Raw genomic sequence first — 19,300 nt, 5'->3', positions numbered from 1 at the left:
CATTCTCAAATCAATCAACGTGATACAACACATTAATAAAAAAAAAAGAGAAGAACCATATGATCCTGTCAATCGATGCAGAAAAGGCCTTTGACAAAATCCAGCACCCTTTCTTAATAAAAACCCTTGAGAAAGTCGGGATAGAAGGAACATACTTAAAGATCATAAAAGCCATTTATGAAAAGCCCACAGCTAACATCATCCTCAACGGGGAAAAACTGAGAGCTTTTTCCCTGAGATCAGGAACACGACAGGGATGCCCACTCTCACCGCTGTTGTTTAACATAGTGTTGGAAGTTCTAACATCAGCAATCAGACAACAAAAGGAAATCAAAGGCATCCAAATTGGCAAAGATGAAGTCAAGCTTTCGCTTTTTGCAGATGACATGATATTATACATGGAAAATCCGATAGACTCCACCAAAAGTCTGCTAGAACTGATACATGAATTCAGCAAAGTTGCAGGATACAAAATCAATGCACAGAAATCAGTTGCATTCTTATACACTAACAACGAAGCAACAGAAAGACAAATAAAGAAACTGATCCCATTCACAATTGCACCAAGAAGCATAAAATACCTAGGAATAAATCTAACCAAAGATGTAAAAGATCTGTATGCTGAAAACTATAGAAAGCTTATGAAGGTAATTGAAGAAGATATAAGGAAATGGAAAGACATTCCCTGCTCATGGATTGGAAGAATAAATATTGTAAAAATGTCAATACTACCCAAAGCTATCTACACATTCAATGCAATCCCAATCAAAATTGCACCAGCATTCTTCTCGAAACTAGAACAAGCAATCCTAAAATTCATATGGAACCACAAAAGGCCCCGAATAGCCAAAGTAATTTTGAAGAAGAAGACCAAAGCAGGAGGCATCACAATCCCAGACTTTAGCCTCTACTACAAAGCTATAATCATCAAGACAGCATGGTATTGGCCATAAACAGACACATAGACCAATGGAATAGAATAGGAACCCCAGAACTAGACCCACAAATGTATGGCCAACTAATCTTTGACAAAGCAGGAAAGAACATCCAATGGAAAAAAGACAGTCTCTTTAACAAATGGTGCTGGGAGAACTGGACAGCAACATGCAGAAGGTTGAAACTAGACCACTTTCTCACACCATTCACAAAAATAAACTCAAAATGGATAAAGGACCTGAATGTGAGACAGGAAACCATCAAAACCCTAGAGGAGAAAGCAGGAAAAGACCTCTCTGACCTCAGCCGTAGCAATCTCTTACTCGACACATCCCCAAAGGCAAGGGAATTAAAAGCAAAAATGAATTACTGGGACCTTATGAAGATAAAAAGCTTCTGCACAGCAAAGGAAACAACCAACAAAACTAAAAGGCAACCAACGGAATGGGAAAAGATATTTGCAAATGACATATCAGACAAAGGGCTAGTATCCAAAATCTATAAAGAGCTCACCAAACTCCACACCCAAAAAACAAATAACCCTGTGAAGAAATGGGCAGAAAACATGAATAGACACTTCTCTAAAGAAGACATCCGGATGGCCAACAGGCACATGAAAAGATGTTCAACGTCGCTCCTTATCAGGGAAATACAAATCAAAACCACACTCAGATATCACCTCACACCAGTCAGAGTGGCCAAAATGAACAAATCAGGAGACTATAGATGCTGGAGAGGATGTGGAGAAACGGGAACCCTCTTGCACTGTTGGTGGGAATGCAAATTGGTGCAGCCGCTCTGGAAAGCAGTGTGGAGGTTCCTCAGAAAATTAAAAATAGACCTACCCTATGACCCAGCAATAGCACTGCTAGGAATTTACCCAAGGGATACAGGAGTACTGATGCATAGGGGCACTTGTACCCCAATGTTTATAGCAGCACTCTCAACAATAGCCAAATTATGGAAAGAGCCTAAATGTCCATCAACTGATGAATGGATAAAGAAATTGTGGTTTATATACACAATGGAATATTACGTGGCAATGAGAAAGAATGAAATATGGCCTTTTGTAGCAACGTGGATGGAACTGGAGACTGTGATGCTAAGTGAAATAAGCCATACAGAGAAAGACAGATACCATATGGTTTCACTCTTATGTGGATCCTGAGAAACTTAACAGAAACCCATGGGGGAGGGGAAGGAAAAAAAAAAAAAAGAGGTTAGAGTGGGAGAGAGCCAAAGCATAAGAGACTGTTAAAAACTGAGAACAAACTGAGGGTTGATGGGGGGTGGGAGGGAGAGGAGGGTGGGTGATGGGTATTGAGGAGGGCACCTTTTGGGATGAGCACTGGGTGTTGTATGGAAACCAATTTGACAATAAATTTCATATATTGAAAAAAAAAGGTTAATTCTGTGTTATGTGAATTTCACCTCAATAAATTCACTTAAAAAAGAAAAAGCAAGAGCTAAGAACTCTGGGATGGCTGGCCCATTACCACCAATGGTCAACATGTAACATGTAATAATTTATATAATGATCAGATCAAGACCCAGTGACATGTGGGAGAATTTCCCTGATCGTGAAATGGTGATAAGCAAAAACAACATTTTGGAAAATCTACAAGAACTGATACGATATGGTAAAAGATCTGTGGTTTCTATTTGTGGCAAAGTCACAGGTACTGTTAACACTACTGTCTTTTGTTGCCTACATTCATGATAAAAAATGCTAGATTTTGGCTGTAGATAAATGAAAATAAATATATATATATATATATTTGTTTCTTTTCTTAGATCATGAACTCCCAGGATAGAAACCCTTGCTCCCGGGTGGTAAAAACTGAAGAAAGAGTAAAGGAGTTCACTTCAGAAGAAAGATAGCTGCTCTCATCAGCCCTAACCGATCTCTCAGATCAGTGGTCAGCAAACTACAGTCTGCAGGCCAAATCCAGCCTATATCACCTGGTTGGTTTTTTTTGTTTTTCTTTTTTTTAATTTTTTTTAACCTTTATTTATTTTTGAGACAGAGAGAGACAGAGCATGAATGGGGGAGGGGCAGAGAGAGAAGGAGACACAGAATCGGAAGCAGGCTCCAGGCTCCAAGCCATCAGCCCAGAGCCCAACGCGGGGCTCAAACCCACGGACCGGCCCACGAGATCGTGACCTGAGCTGAAGTCGGACACTTAACCGACCGAGCCACCCAGGCGCCCCATATATCACCTGGTTTTGCAAAGAATCATGTAGTGGAGCACAGCCTTGCCCATTGGTTTACATAATATCCGTGACTACTTTCATGCTGTAACAGTGCAGTTGAGTAGCTGAAATGGAATCCAAATGGCCCGCAAGCCCCAAATATTTACTCTCTGATCCTTTCAAACAAACAAACAAACAAACCAAACGCTGCTCACCCCTGCTGTAGAGGAATGCCACCCAGTCCTCTGGGGACGCCACCCTCTGGGCTGGCCACCTGCTGTGGTTGGGCAAACTCTGTACTCCTGTGGGCACCACGTGCACACGAGCAAACAGTTTTGCTACCCAATATGCTTCCGGCTGAAAACAGCAAATGTTCACTGAAACAAAACATTAAAATTAAAAGTTTATCTTTCGTGGGCCCAGGCAAGACGGAGTAAGCTCATGCCAAAATGTCCCTGCCACAGAGTACAGCTATAAAACCCCGGGCAGCACTCATGGAAGGACTATTTGAAGACTCTAAAAAGTCAATTATAGCAGACAGATGGGGAAGATGAGCGTTTGAAATAACACCAAGCTGGCGGTGAGCTTGACATCCTGCCCCAGGACCCCTTGGCCAGAATGCAACACAGCCCGAGACACTGAGGTGGCCTTTGCTGTCAACGGGGGGATTCAGAAGCCCTCTAGTTCTTGGGAGAGAAGTGGGAAATGTCTCCCAACACTTAGAGAGTGGGGACATCTCCCGTCCTTGTTTCTCTTCTCCATTCCCTCCCACCCAAGCATCCAACGCATCAGGGGCTGCAACAGGGGGCTAGGGAGTGGCTACAAAGGAATCTACTACTGTGAGAAAGGGTACCCCTCCTTTCCAGGCAAGAGCATTGTGGTCCCCAAAAGGTGGGGAAACCCCTACTGCCTTTATTCTTTTTCTGTTCTCCCACCACTCGGCCCCAGAAACAGGCCCAGTATCAGGAAGCGTGTAACCTAACAGAATACATGAAGCCCCATCTTTCTGGCGGAAGGACTGAAAAGAGAATCCCCAGACAACCAGAAAGTATCAGGGAGGTCACAGGGAATGAGAGGTGGAGAAAAGTAATCCCCCCCAATTGTTGTGACCTCTCGGGCTCACCTCCACGCTGCACACGTGTGACTGTACTCCTAAACAGCATACCACAGACTTTGAGAGTTGAACTATAGGGCAGACCGCAGCCCAGATCCCAGATGGGGCACTGGACGGCATGTATATGGGACAGATCTGAACAGCACCGCGAAGGCTTTGAAAACGGAATTGACATTGGACCCACAGACCATAGAAGCCAGGTCAGAAGGTGCAATCTGAACCCAGCTGGATCAGTTACCTACTGGAACAAAAATATCAGCGTTCTCCACAGGATTTAAATACGTCTAGGATTACACTCGAAACTAATGTAACACGACTGGAGCTTCTCCAGTCTGATTGAAGGGCATTTATTCAAACAAAATTCACACAAGACGACAAAAGAAATTCGAATAATGAAACTCACAAGTGATGGTGTTTTGAAAGTTTGTAGCATTTATACTTCTCATGGTTTTAAAGCTTAAAACTCCACCAAGACTTTTGGACCCCCCTGTTCAAGCCTGACCATACCCCTCTCCTCCTTATCACTCGTCATTGCTCCCCAGGGGCCCCCCATCAATTGCCTTCAGGACAAAGCCCTGCCAAGGCCTGCCACCACCCCTCGCCCCAGTTCTCTCTCAGCCACCACAGGTGCCCGCAGACTCTGAGCTGCGTGTCGAATCTGGACATCTGCCAGTGTCGTGTGCTCTTTAGCTCCAATGCAAGCACCCTGTTCACTCCACCCCCTTCTCTGCAAGGTTCAGCTGGGTGTCTCTTCCTTCAGATGGGAACCTTCCCTAGAAACCAATGCACCCTGCCCTCCCCTCGGTGCTCCCTCTGGATCCTGGGCTGGCCTCATCTTGGGCTTAACTCACAATGTCCCATGCCCAGTAATTTTCTTTTTGTGAGGCAGCTTCTCCCCCACTGTGAGATCTTGAGGGAAGGGATCAGTGGGTCAAAGTGAGCGAATGAGCAAGAACATGACCCAAAAATTCAAGAAGCAATCATCAAGGGTCTTACTAGCGACTTGGCTATTGATTATTTGTGTCTTTTTTTTTTAATGTTTTATTTATTTTTGAGAGCGTGCAGGCTGGGGAGGGGTGGAGAGAGGGGGGACAGAGGATGTGAAGCGGGCTCTGTGATGACAGCAGCGAGCAACATGTAGGGCTTGAACTCTGCAACCATGAGATCATGACCTGAGCTGAAGTCAGACATTCAACCAACTGAGCCACCCAGGTGCCCTGAGAATAGATGTTTTTAAGTGCCCTGGATCTTTGTTGATTGTGAAAAATACCCTGTGCATACCCGCACCACATCCCTGAGTCGCAGGTACACTTCTGGATGAGTAATTTACTGTGCAAGGAGGCACAGGTTAAAGCAGAAAGCCTGTAAAGTATCTGCTCCGACCAGACCCAGAGAAGAGCAAAACTGACTTATCTCTTAGGGATATTGTCTTTCAGGATTCAGTTACCATGGCAAGCATGCCTTGGCCCACAAACCGTTCCCCTGAGAGGTCTTCCACAGGCCAATTGCTCCATAAAACTCTGCTGTTTAAATTTGGGCAAAAGGGTAGAAAGATTCCACAGAGTGAATTGCCAGAGAAAGAAAGAAACCCAAAACAGAGTTTTCCAGGAGACCAGATTTAAATCTTCTTGGAACACTACGTGACTTTTTCATTGCTCTTCATTGCTCGAAGAATGTCTTTCTAAGTCAGGTGGGTGGCCACTGTCGCCCTGTGGGGGAGGATGTGTGGCATCTCATCAGAGGCCAGCTCCGGCGGGGCGACCGGATCAGGAAGTTAGAAAGCGTTTCTTCGCCTGCCCAACAGCGGCCAGACTCGCAGTTTTGGTTCAGATGTGTCCTAGAATGTTAGCCAACCATGGAATTTTCTGGAGCTGTCGAAATGTCCTTTCGAAGCATCTGCTCTATCTAGTCCTGTGTCAGCTGATGACAGCAGGCTTATCACCGCCACCCCTTACATGCTCTCTTGTGCCAGTCTTCCCGCTGAGCACTTTGCATACGTTTGCTAATACTATAATAGCCCTTTGAGATAACTATTATCATTTGAATAATTCAAATAATTGTTATCAAATAAGTATTATCATTCAAATAATTTTCGATTGTTTGGATATACCCCTTTGTTTTAATGCGTTCGTCAGCGGATGAACATTTGTGTTGTTTCTGCTTTTTGGCTATTATGAATAATCCTGCTGTGAACAGTCATACACATGCTTTAGTGTGGACATATGTTTTCATTTCTCGGAAGCATGTATCTAGGGATGGAATTGCTGGGCCATACGGCAACTTCCTGTCTAATATTTTGAGGAACTTTCAAACTCTTTTCCAAAGTGGCTGCACCATTTTATAATCTCAGTGGCAATGTATGAGGGTTCCAGATTTTCCACATTGTCCCCAACACGTTTTACTGTCTATTTCTATTGATAATGGCTGTCCTCGCGGATACCTAGTGGTAGCTCACTATACATCCAATTTGCATGTTCTTTTTAAAAAAAAAAATTTTTTTTTTAACGTTTATTTATTTTTGGGACAGAGAGAGACAGAGCATGAACGGGGGAGGGGCAGAGAGAGAGGGAGACACAGAATGGGAAGCAGGCTCCAGGCTCTGAGCCATCAGCCCAGAGCCCGACGCGGGGGCTCGAACTCACGGAGTGTGAGATCGTGACCTGAGCTGAAGTCGGATGCTTAACAGACTGAGCCACCCAGGCGCCCCCAATTTGCATGTTCTTAATGACTAATGATATTAAACATCATTCCCTGTGTTTATTTGTCATTTGTATGTTTTTCTTGGAAAAAAAATTTCTATTCGAATCCTTTGCCCGTGTTTATTCATCTTTTTATTGTTAAATTTGAGTTCTTATGATATTTTGGATACAAGTCCCTTATCATATATATAATGTGCAAATATTCTTTCCCATTCTATAGGCAAATCCACAAAGACAGAAAGTGGACTAGTGATTTCCAGGGGGTAGGACAGAATGAGGAGTGATTGCTAATGAATCCAGGGTTTCTTTCTTTCTTTCTTTTTTTTTTTTTCCTCTTAATACAATTTATTATCAAGTTAGCTAACATGCAGTGTATACAGTGTGCTCTTGGCTTTGGGAGTGGATTCCCAGGATTCATCACTTCCATATAACACCCAGTGCTCATCCCAATAAGTGCCCTTCTCAATGCCCATCACCCATTTTCCCCTTCCCTCACCTCCCCATCAATCCTCAGTTTGTACTCTGTATTCAAGAGTCTCTTATGGTTTGCCTCCCTCTCTGTTTGAAACTATTTTTTCCCCTTCCCTTCCCCCATGGTTTCTTTCTTTGGCATTGAAAATATTCTAGTGGGGAAGTTGTACAAGTCTGTGAATATACTAAAAAACATTGAATAAGGCATCTAAAATGATGCATTTTGTGGTATATGACTCATATGTTAATAAAGCTATTACTTTTTAAAATATGATTTTTTCTGAGAGAGAGAGAGAGAGAGAGAGAGAGCCTGTGGGTGAGTGAGGGGCAGAGAGAGGAAGAGAGAGTGCAAAGCCCAAAGCAGGGCTTAAGCTCACCCAATGCAGGGCTCACCCAATGCAGAGCTCGAACTCACAAGAGAGAGTTCATGACCTGAGAGTGAGACCATGACCCGAGGTCAGATGCTTAACTGACTGTGCCACCCAGGTGTCCCAAAGCTGATATTAAAAAAAAAAAAATTATAATAATAATGATAAGCAAAGACTTGCAGAACAATCCACAATGTGAACGAAAGGCAAGAAACTCAGGAAGGAGAAGAACTAACTTGGTCAATAGCTCCTCTGTTTTAGCTGCCTTTCCTTCTCCATCTCAGTTCCCCACCCCTCTATTAGTGCTTCCTGACGTCACCTCCCAAACAAACTCCTTGGACCCAAATTCTTATCTTAGCCTCTGATGCTGGGGGAACCCAAACCAAGACAGGTATTAAGTATAAATGTCAAAGCCTTCTCTGAAAAACCTTACAGTTGAGGGGCGCCTGGGTGGCTCAGTTGGTTAAGCGTCCGACTTCGGCTCAGGTCATGATCTCACAGTTTGTGGGTTCGAGACCCACATCGGGCTCTGTGCTGACAGTTCAGAGCCTGGAGCCTGCTTCGGATTCTGTGTCTCCTTCTATCTCTGCTCCTCCCCCACTCACGCTCTGTCTCTCTCTGTGTCTCAAAAATAAATAAATGTAAAAAAGTAAATAAATAAAATTTTAAAAAATCTTGCCTTTGAATTGGGAAAATACTTACAAACTTACATGCTATTAGAACTCTAAATGAGCAGCATGTTGAAAGTTTTAATCTATTCTCACCCTGTCTTTAGCCACAGCCAATAAATCAGTGTAGACTGGTATATCACAGGCATTTAACCTTTCTTGGCATTTATTCACAACAGCTCATTATTATCCAAAAGCCCATGAAAGTTGCCAAGTCAGCTGCTACCTAATTTCCTCTCCATCATACAAAGAAATTTCTAGTTGAGAGGTGAGCCAACTGGCAACTCACCTTCCCTGCCCACCATGTTACATGGCATCGTTTTTCTCCCCACCGTCCAGGTGACAACAGGGCATCCTCAAGGACTGCTGAAGTGACTTCTCATTAGAGCTGTGAATTTCTCCTAGGAGTCATTCAGAAAGATGGATTCCAAATAACTTCGCCTGGTTTCTCCCTCTTTTATCATGTCACTTTCCATCCTCTGAAGACTTCAGCACTTTGAAGCTTAATCAGTTTGTATCAATAGTTGGCTTCATGCCAAATGTTTTGGTCTTGTAGTTGCTTAATGAATCTCTCTCCTGTTGAACTTGAAAGAGGCAGATATCCAGCTTTAATTTTTTATTGGCCTTCACTTTCCTCCTTCTTCAGAGAAATTAATGTCATCTGGGGAAAATAAACCTGAAATTATTTAGAAACGGGCTCATGTAATTTCTTATACAAGCAATTTTGACTCTGGCACTCCAGGAACTTTGAACTTTTGTGTGCGTGCAGCTTGTTTGGAGGTAAGCTACCCAAACTGATTCTAAGCAAAAGGGGGGCGTATTGCAGGAATGCTTCGTACTTCAAACAAGTGAAGGAAGAGCTGAACAAACCAGCCTCTGGAAGGATGCAACCAGTGCAGCTCTACGGATTCCATAGAAAGTCACAGACTTCTTCATTACAGCATTGCCTTCACATAACTTAGAATCAACCGCCTTCCGTCCCTGCATATTCCCATTCAGAGCTATGTTCCGAAGGGCACAACTGGATTGGCCTACCTTGGGCATGTGCTTACTCCTGTAGTCAGTAGACAGGGTGTCCTCCAATGAACTGTTCTACCAGAACAGAATTTTCGGGGGCAAATTCTGCCAGAGAGATGCGGGGTACATGGAAGCTGTATGTAGATGTCTGCTACGTTGTTTCTCCTGGCTATCCATTTGCCTATATTCTCATCCACAGAATTTCACTAATAACCTCATCCAACATTACACAGCCATACCTCATATCTCAAATGAAGTGAACACAAATTCTTGTCTCGGGGTTTGCTCTAAGTCACTGGGTATTTTTCATTCACCCTCTAGGTCTGTCACAGACCCCCCTCAAAAATTTGTAGCCTACAGACTAAAAGGCCAATTGAGCCATGACCAATAGACCTTTGTTTCTGCAGCTGTTCACTAAGCCCTAGCTATTATTTGTGAGTTCTTTCCTCCCCTGTGCATTCGATGTTAGCTTTGCCTTTATTTAGCTCCTCAGTCGGTAGGATTCCTTCCAGGTGGTGACCAAATTTTCATTCCTGAAAGGCCCTAGTCCCTTGAGTTCCTTCTGTTGCCTTTTCTACATTTTTAACAGACCATTCCACCATTTTATGAGGTCAGTTGCTTCCGGGTTATGAGGGACATGATAGGACCAGTGTATCCTCTCAACCCATTGCCTTCAATTTCACACTCAGAAGTGAGTCTCTAGTTAGAGGAAGTGATGTATGGGATAGACACTGTAATGGTGGATAAGGCCTTCCATAAGTCCACGTGTGATGGGTCAAGCAGGGACAGAAAATCTAGCCCCGGAAGTGTCTAGTTTGGTAAGGAAAATTCACTGGAGTTCATGTGGTGGGAAGGGTCCAGTGAAACTGGCTAGCTACCAAGTATTTGGTATGGCCACATAGGAGGGTCTTAAAGATGATTATTTTGCTGCCATTTTAGGCTCTGGTGGTGGTGAGGGAAAGTTTCTTTTACCATCGCATCTTTGGTCCTGCACCACATGAACAATACCCCAGGTGGTTAGGGAAGGTGGATGACTGACATCCGGATGAGCCCATCCATGTTTGGTTATTAAAATGCTCTGCCGAAGTGAGGGATTTGTGATGAAATTTAAATGGAGTAGAAATATTCTGACATTTTAGACCCACATATATTTCCCAAACCTCTTTATCACTCATATTTCATTCTCCTTGTCGCTAACCTCCAGCCAAAACGTTAACCACTATTCATTTTTCAGTGTAGAGCCTTATGTCAGTCCATCTCTCCTTCTAGGAAAAGTGGGAAATATATATAATCATCAAAGTTCTACCCACAGGAGAATTTCCTGTTCTTTATTATCCTTGAAGGCTACAAGGCTCTAATACCATAGTAACCCATGATGTATTGTGCACAGTTACCTGTAAATAAGGTAATTTCTTCCTTCTTAGTTAACTAGTCATAAGGTACTTCCCCCGTATCTGGGTGCATATTGAAGAGTGGCAAAAAAAAAAAAAAAAAAAAGAGTGCAGAGAGGGATTCTGAGTCACCACCTTCTGAAACCAACCTGCCCCTTCAGGACCTACCCACTGAGGCCTGGTCTTACACCTACCCTTTCCCACTGATGCTGACTCCTGAAAATGTCTTACTTCATGGCGAATTAGAGAACACAGCACCCAGACATGATTGGCTGTTCAGAACTCATGATCACCTGGTCTCCCAAGATCAGATGTTCAGTATCAAGTGTAGCCTAATATCAAGCCTGAAACTGTTACTTAAAGGATAACTGTCACTTATTGGAAGTCTAATTGCCTTGCTCCAAAAATCCTTGGGTCTGCTCTGTAGTTTTCATATTGGACTTGTCAAATGTCCTACATAACTTCCCAAACTGACACAAAAATTTTGAGGACCATGGGATCCACCAATCGTGGATAATATAAGCCTGGTGGATCCAGCCTATTTATCTGGAGCCCCTGAAGTTACATCCTTATGTGTCTTGAGTACCATCCAAAGCTGGCCTCCATGTTCATGAAAGAAATTCTACTTGCTTGCTCTTTCTCTCTCTCTCTCTCTTTATAACATCTTTGTCATATTTGGTATGAAGACTAGTGTGTCCTCAAAGTGTTCCCTTCTGTTCATTTCTTTGGAAGAGTTTATATAACAATGATATTATTTCTTTCTTGAAAATTTGGAGGAATCTGGAACAATGAGACCAACAAAATAAATAAGGTAGCATTGGGTTATAACCTAGAGTGTAAACTAAATATCTACAGCTCCATACTGATATAAATAAATGATTGAACAAATAAATGGGAGAGAACAACTGAAATAATTTATGCAGATACTCCCCTTTTAAGGAAATGGAACGTAACTCCTTACCTCTTAAAACTCTTCAAGTCACATAGTGACTTTCTTCCAAAGAATGCAGTACAAAAATCAGGAAAGAAGAGTAACTTTACAGTGGAAAGGCCTGCTTTAGGTTTATTCTCTAGAGGAAACACTACCTCAGTCATATGATTAAGCTTAACATCTTCAGTGATGTCGTGTCCATAGCATGATACGCCGTGATGAGAATTGTACTTTACTTCTGTGGTCTTTGTCCCCAAAGCCCGTATCCCCATATAATCATGAGACGACTTGAAACAAATTCCAACTGAGGGACAGTCTACAAAATACTTGACAAGGACTCCTGAAAACTGTCAAGGAAAATCTAAGAAATTGTCGCAGTCTAGAGAATCCTACTGTGACATCCTGGGTGGGATTCTGGGACAAAAACAAGCAAACAAACACTAAGGAAATAAGAATAAAATGGACTTTACTTAATAATATACTGTACTCTTTTTGCAACTTTTCTATAAATCTAAAACTAGTTTAAAATGAAAAGTTTATTTTATCATTTTTAAAAAATTTTTTTTAACATTTATTCATTTTTGAGACAGAGAGAGACAGAGCATGAACGGGGGAAGGTCAGAGAGAGAGGGAGACACAGAATCTGAAACAGGCTCCAGGCTCTGAGCTGTCAGCACAGAGCCTGACGCAGGGCTCCAACTCACAGACCGCGAGATCATGACCTGAGCCGAAGTCGGACGCCCAACCGACTGAGCCACCCAGGCACCCCGAAAAGTTTATTTTAAAAATGACTACGGTAGGTGGCAATTAAGCCATAAATGTTATAAGCATTGTTTTACTTGGGGGGGGGGGGGCTTGAAATTTACTTTATTTTATTTTTTTTTATTTTTTATTTTTTTTATTTTTTATTTTTTTTAATGTTTTTTATTTTATTTTTGAGACAGAGAGAGACAGAGCATGAGTGGGGGAGGGTTAGAGAGAGAGGGAGACACAGAATCCGAAGCAGGCTCCAGGCTCTGAGCTGTCAGCACAGAGCCTGACGCGGGGCTCAAACTCACAGAAGGTGAGATTGTGACCTGGGCCGAAGTCGGAAGCTCAACCGACTGAGCCACCCAGGCGCCCCTTTATTTTTTAATTAAATATAATTTATTGTTAATATGCATAGCTCATGTAAAATAATACATAAATTAGTATATTGATATCAATATTTGAGTAAACCCCTTATCATTTGGTAATTATATAGATGAGAATTTCTTTCAGTTAAAAGCACCTGCGTGGTTAAGACAAGACAGTTGAGATCATAAGGCTTTTAATGGTACTAGAATGTAGTAATGGTACTCTTAATGGCAGATGTTTCAGGAAGAAATAAAATTAACATGAATAGGTTACTTAAAATTAAAGGAGCATTTCAACCTCACATGGCATTAGGGAAGTGCAAATTGAAACAGCAGTGAGATACCACCACACACCTATCAGAGGGGCCAAAATCCAAATCACTGACAACACCAAATGCTGGTGAGGATGTGGAGAGACCAAAAACTGTCACTCGCTGCTGGTGGGAACGCAAAGTGATACAGCTACCGGGGAAAGCAGTAGTTTGACAGTTTCTTACACAGCTAAATATACTCTTACCATACGATCCAGCAATCGCTTTCTTTGGTATTAACCCAAATGAGTTAAAACTTAACGTCCACACAAAAACCTGCACACTGATGTTTATGGCAGCTTTATCTATAATTGCCCAAACTTGGAAGCACCAGGATGTCCTTCAGTAGGTAAATGGGTCGGTAAACTGTGGTGCACCCAGACAATGGAATAGTATGCAGCACTAAAAAGTAGTGAGCGATCAAGCCACAAAAAGACATGAAGGAACCTTAAATACTATGACTGAGTGAAAGAAGCCAGTCTGAGAAGGCTAAATACTGGATGATTCCAACTATATGACATCCTGGAAAGGACAAAACTATGAAATCAACAGAAAAGATCGGTGGTTCCCATGGCTTAGTAGGGAGAGAGGGATGAAGAGGTAAAGCGCAGAGGATTTTTAGGGAACTACTTTGTATGATACTATAATGGTGAATACATGTCATTATATATTTGTCAAAACCTATAGAATGTACAAGAGTGAACCCTAATGTAAACAATGCACCTTGATTGATAACGATGTGTCAATGAAGGTTCATGGATTAGAATAAATGTTCCACCCAGGTGTGGGTTGTTTAAAATAGGAGAGGCTAGGGGCGCCTGGGTGGCTCAGGCGGTTGAGCGTCCGACTTCGGCTCAGGTCATGATCTCAATTTGTGGGTTTGAACCCCATGACGGGCTCTGTGCTGACAGCTCAGAGCCTGGAGCCTGCTTCAGATTCTGTGTCTCCCTTTCTCTCTCTGCCCCTCCCCTGCTCACATTCTGTCTATCTCTGTCTCTCAAAAATGAATAAATGTTTTTTAAAAAGTTTTTTAATAATAAAATAAAATAAAAATAAAATAAAATAAAATAAAATAAAATAAAATAAAATAAAATAAAATAAAATAAAATAGCTGTATATGCATTGGGGTAGGAGGTATATGGTAAGTCTGTACTTTCCAGTCCATTTTGATGTGAATCTAAAACTGCTTTAAAAAATAAAGTCTATTAAAAAATTAAACGAGCACTTAAAACGAGATGAATAATTCTAAATATATCTAAACAAATTATCTCCTTTTTACTTAAAAATTAATTTATGGGCTTAGTGGAGATATTTCCTTACACATGGATATTGAGACTGTATTTTACTAATGCAATGAAGAGTGAAAAATTCATCTAAATCTGTGTAAATTTTTAAAATTTAATTAAATGACTGTCCTTAGGTCTCTGTTGTAACAAAATAAGAAGTTAATAATGTAGTATTTTCACTAATTCTGAATTCACAATACAGTTTTGCCTTAATGCTTTCTTTTCATTGATATACCTAACTCAAATAATGGTAATGGAAAATTAAGTAAAAGTCATCTCAAAGTATAATTCTGGAGCTCTGTTTAAAACTTTTTTAAAGTTAAAAAAAATAAATTGGAAGAATTCGAGAGTGAAGTCTTCTGCACCTGGTTTTTGTTTTTGTTTTTGTTTGTTTGTTTTATGGGAAGATGTTTTAGTTACACATTCAACTTCTTTAATTTGATGTGGGATACTGAGACTTTTATTTCTTCTTGTGTTCATAAATTGTGTTTTTTCACAATTTGTCCCTTTTCATCAAGTTTCAAACTCAGTAGCATACATTTGTTTATGATATCCTCTGACTATCTTTTTGATGCGTTGTACCAATGTACCTGGGATTTGTTTTAATGGAGTATGATAAAGCAAGCAGACCTGAAAGTAACTATGCTGAAGAAAGAAGATTTAGTCACTCCCTAGAAGCAGAAGGCATAGCACACCACGAAGGGCTATATGAGGAAGCATCAAGGTCAAGGAAGCAGAGGGAGGAAGTGGAAGATACAGATAAGAGCCTCTGTTCTGGTTTTCACAGGAAGGAATGGGTGAAGCAGGTGTGGGCTTGACCAGTTTGACTGATTTCGGTGAGCTCCAGGGTGGAGGGGCTGCCCCCAGTTGTCTGATGCCCGGCCCTGGGGTGACTAAGGCAGGGGGATAATGATGTGACATGTGAGAGCTCAGTAAGAAGGTGTTGAGGGGTATGGGCATCGGACTGATTTGCATATGCAAGGTGAACTTGCGGGACAATCCTTTACCATCTCTAGGAATTGGCCGGCCCTGGGACGGGGTCAACAAGGCCTCAGATGTGAAAATATCAGAAAATAAAATGGCGTGATTAATACATGATGTCTGCTACTGTAGTGAAAACGTTTTTTTTTTTTTTTATATTCCTGATATTGGTATTCATGCCATCTCTTTTTCTTTTCTTGATTATTCTTGCTAAGAAGTTATCAATTGTATTACTCTTCTCAAAGAACCAACTTTTATCTGTGCACTAATACATCCCTAACTTTCTATAGCATAAATTAATGGTTGAGTTCAAATTCTAGCCCCATGAGGAATATGATCATTTATACTGGAATACCACTGTGTGCAGGGCATTGCTGTGGTTACCATAGAGGCCTTCCAAACATAACAGTCTCGTCCTCCTTTCCTTTCAGACAAACAGAACTTCAAGAAATCCATGCCTAGAACAGTATCTTCAAAGCGTAGTTCTTGGAGTACCTGCATCAAAATCATCTAGGGAACTTATTAAAAATCCCAATTCTAGGTCCTCACCCGAGGCTTACCAAATCAAATGTACAACCAATAATATGCATTTTGAAAAATCCCTTGATGAATCTTTTGTGCAATAAAAGTTTTAAGGGCACTTGGGTAGACTCAGTCATTAAGCATCTGACTTCTGCTCAGGCCATGATCTGAGTTCTTGAGTTTGAGTCCCATATCGGGTGAGCACGAGCCCTGCTTCGGATGAGCCCCACTTCTCTCTTGTTCTCTCTCTCTCTCTCTCTCTCTCTCTCTCTGCCCCTTGCTCACTTGTGCCCTCTCTCTCAAATAAATAAATAAAGTTTAAAAATGTTTTAGGGCCGCCTGGGTGGCTCAGTCGGTTGAGTGTCCAACTTTGGCTCTGGCCATGATCTCACAGCTCATGAGTTCAAGCCCTGCATTGGGTTCTGTACTGACAGCTTGGAGCCCGGAGCCTGCTTTAGATTCTGTGTCTCTCCCTCTCTCTCTGCCCCTCCCCTGCTTGCGCTCCGACTCTCTCTCTCTCTCTCTCTCTCTCTCTCTCTTTCAAAAATAAACAAAAATTTTTAAAAAATTTTAGAAACACTAAAAACATCAGAATAACGGGTCTCACAGAAAAGACATAGACGCCGCTGTTTGAGTTGGCCTCATCTAAATGGGAAGTATACGACATGACCACACACAAAAATAATAATAAACCAGTGTGTGCAGAAACCCAGTTGTCAGGAACTATATCATGATTCTTCTGGATCTGTTGCCAGTCCTCTGACTTGGGCTACCTTGCCGACTTCCACGCCTCTGAAGTGTTTCTTAGAAGTATTATTTGTCAAGTTCAAGTGACTGAAGCTTTAAAAACTGTGTCCTGCAATCAGGAAGTTGAGATTGCTGGGTCTCCTTCACGTTCCCCAATCAAGAATCTCATTTCAATCCCTGGAAGCAGCTGATGATGAAGGAGCCTAACTAGACCTGAGTTGTAGTGGCTTCCATTAATTACTTAAATGGAGAGTGAGATTTCACTTGGACAAGGGCTGGCACCAAATTCTGCTGCAGCCTTTTGCAGCTGACCCATAAATCAGAGGCTAAGTCCAATAAGAATTTTAAAATTGGATGGAGTCATGCATGATTCTATCCAACAGCAATTTTTATGAAATCCCATCCCTACTTGGTAATTACTAGGCTATGACAATTAATTTCTTGCTTTGGATTAAAATCCATTCAGTGCTAGATGGATATTTTAGTCTGGCAAGATGAATTGTACTTCATTTTACCTGTGTAGGGCTATCAGCAAATGGGAAATTGTAAGCCGAACGAAAATGGTTTCTTAAAAATAGCTCCAGCACAATTAGTACCTAAACAGCCTTCAGATTTCTTTTTGAAATAGGTTTTTACTGCCTCGTAGAGGGCTGGGGTTCGAAAATCCTTACAAAAGAACAGCTTCATCTGGATTTCTATATTGAGAATGTATAATAGTTAATATAGACAAGCCCTGTTTTCAGAAAGCTTGAAATGCAGAAACCTAGATTTACAAACCTCATAAATAAGAGGGTAGTTACTCATTATAAAGCCCAAGCTGGTTTCCTACCCAGCTCCTTTTCCCCATAGATGCATTTACTAACCCACTTCCCCCATTAGCTTTTGGAATAATACATTGGGGAGGATCTTAAGGGTCCCCTTGTGTTGCCACCCTATCTCCTGCAACCCTCCTCATGCCTCAGTTCTAGGAATAACATCATAAAAATATTTATTGAGCACCAAGTAGTTACCAGGTGGCATTTTAAATACTCTTAGGCATGAATTCATTAGATCTTCATAATAACTGTATGAAGCAGGCACCGTTATCATCTGTGTCTTACGTAGGGGAAAAAGAGGCAGGAAGAGGCTTGTGTCAGGATCACTGTATTAGTTACCCCTGTGTAACAACCCACCCCACACCCAGTGGATTAGAACAATAACCATTTAGTTGGCTCACGATTCTGTGGATCAGCAACGTAGGCGGGGTTCAGCTGCGTGGTTCTGGTCTTGGATGGGCTTTCTCCAACATCTGGACTCAGCCGCACGTCAGCCTTGACTCTTTCACACGCCTGGGGCTTCAAGTGGGACAAATGGGCTGACTCTGCTCCCGTGGACTAGCTTTAGCCCATTCACGTGGCAGCCACATGGGGCTCCAAAAGAAGATCTGGGGTTGGCCAGGCCTCTGGAGCTATGGGCTAGGGCTGGCACAACATCACAATTCTACACACAGCATGTCACAAGGCCAGCCCAGATTCAAGGGATAGAAAAATAGATTCCTCCTCTTGATGGGAAGAGCTGCAAAGATACATTGCAAAGGGTGAGGCTATAGGGAGGCGTGGAGAATTGAGGCCATTTTTTTTTTTTTTTTTTGACCATCAATCTTTTTAGTTACATAGCTGATCACCAGGTTCAGTGAGCATTCACACCTCGATCCTCTAACGGTACAGCCAACACCCTGACCGCTTTGCCAAACTGCCTTCCTAACAGTGGCTTCTCGTTTTTCCGTAACTGGGCTTTACTTTTATTATTTGAATGGAGTCTCTACCTTAGTAACCTGTTACTCCAGTTCCTCCGGGGCCTGAGATCTGCCTGCCTTTGCCCTTCACTCCAATGCTATTCTGCGTTTGAACCCTGCTGAAGTCCGTTACAATACCTACCCAAAGATGACTGTCTTCCTACCGATGGCTGTGTTCTGTGATGACTTCACACTCCCCGCTCTGCTCAGGCTTCTTATCTCTCCACATATACCAAACTCCTTGCATACACTGCTCTATCATCTCCCCCCACCTCCACTATCCGGCCCAGAATCTCAGTGTACATGTTTCTTCTCCCCCAGGTCCAACCACGGCCGCCACTGAGCACCATCCATAGTCCGTCACTTTGGAAAAAGAACCATGAAGACATTCTTCTAAATGACTAGTACCAACTCTTATTTAAAAGATTATAAGTCCTAAAACCTAGTGTGCAAAGTTTCTGGAACACATCTGTTGCACCAAGCAGGGCCATTGTTATCTATGGATTCAACTCAATGTTTTTGTGTCCTAGGTAGAGTCAGATGGAGGACTGCAGAGTTATACAGGGCCATATCCAGCCGTAGAGGGCCATCTACCCAGTCTCTGGCCCTAATGTGTTTTTATTAAAAATTTAAAAAAAATTTGTTTTTAGGGGCGCCTGGGTGGCTCAGTCGGTTAAGCGTCCGACTTCAGCTCAGGTCACGATCTCGCGGTCCTGAGTTCGAGCCCGCGTCGGGCTCTGGGCTGATGGCTCAGAGCCTGGAGCCTGCTTCCGATT

This window comes from Panthera onca, chromosome A3 (genome assembly GCF_046562875.1).
Source record: "Panthera onca isolate mPanOnc1 chromosome A3, mPanOnc1 haplotype 2, whole genome shotgun sequence".
Taxonomy (NCBI): domain Eukaryota; kingdom Metazoa; phylum Chordata; class Mammalia; order Carnivora; family Felidae; genus Panthera; species Panthera onca.
Note: the sequence above shows the minus strand (reverse complement) of the source record.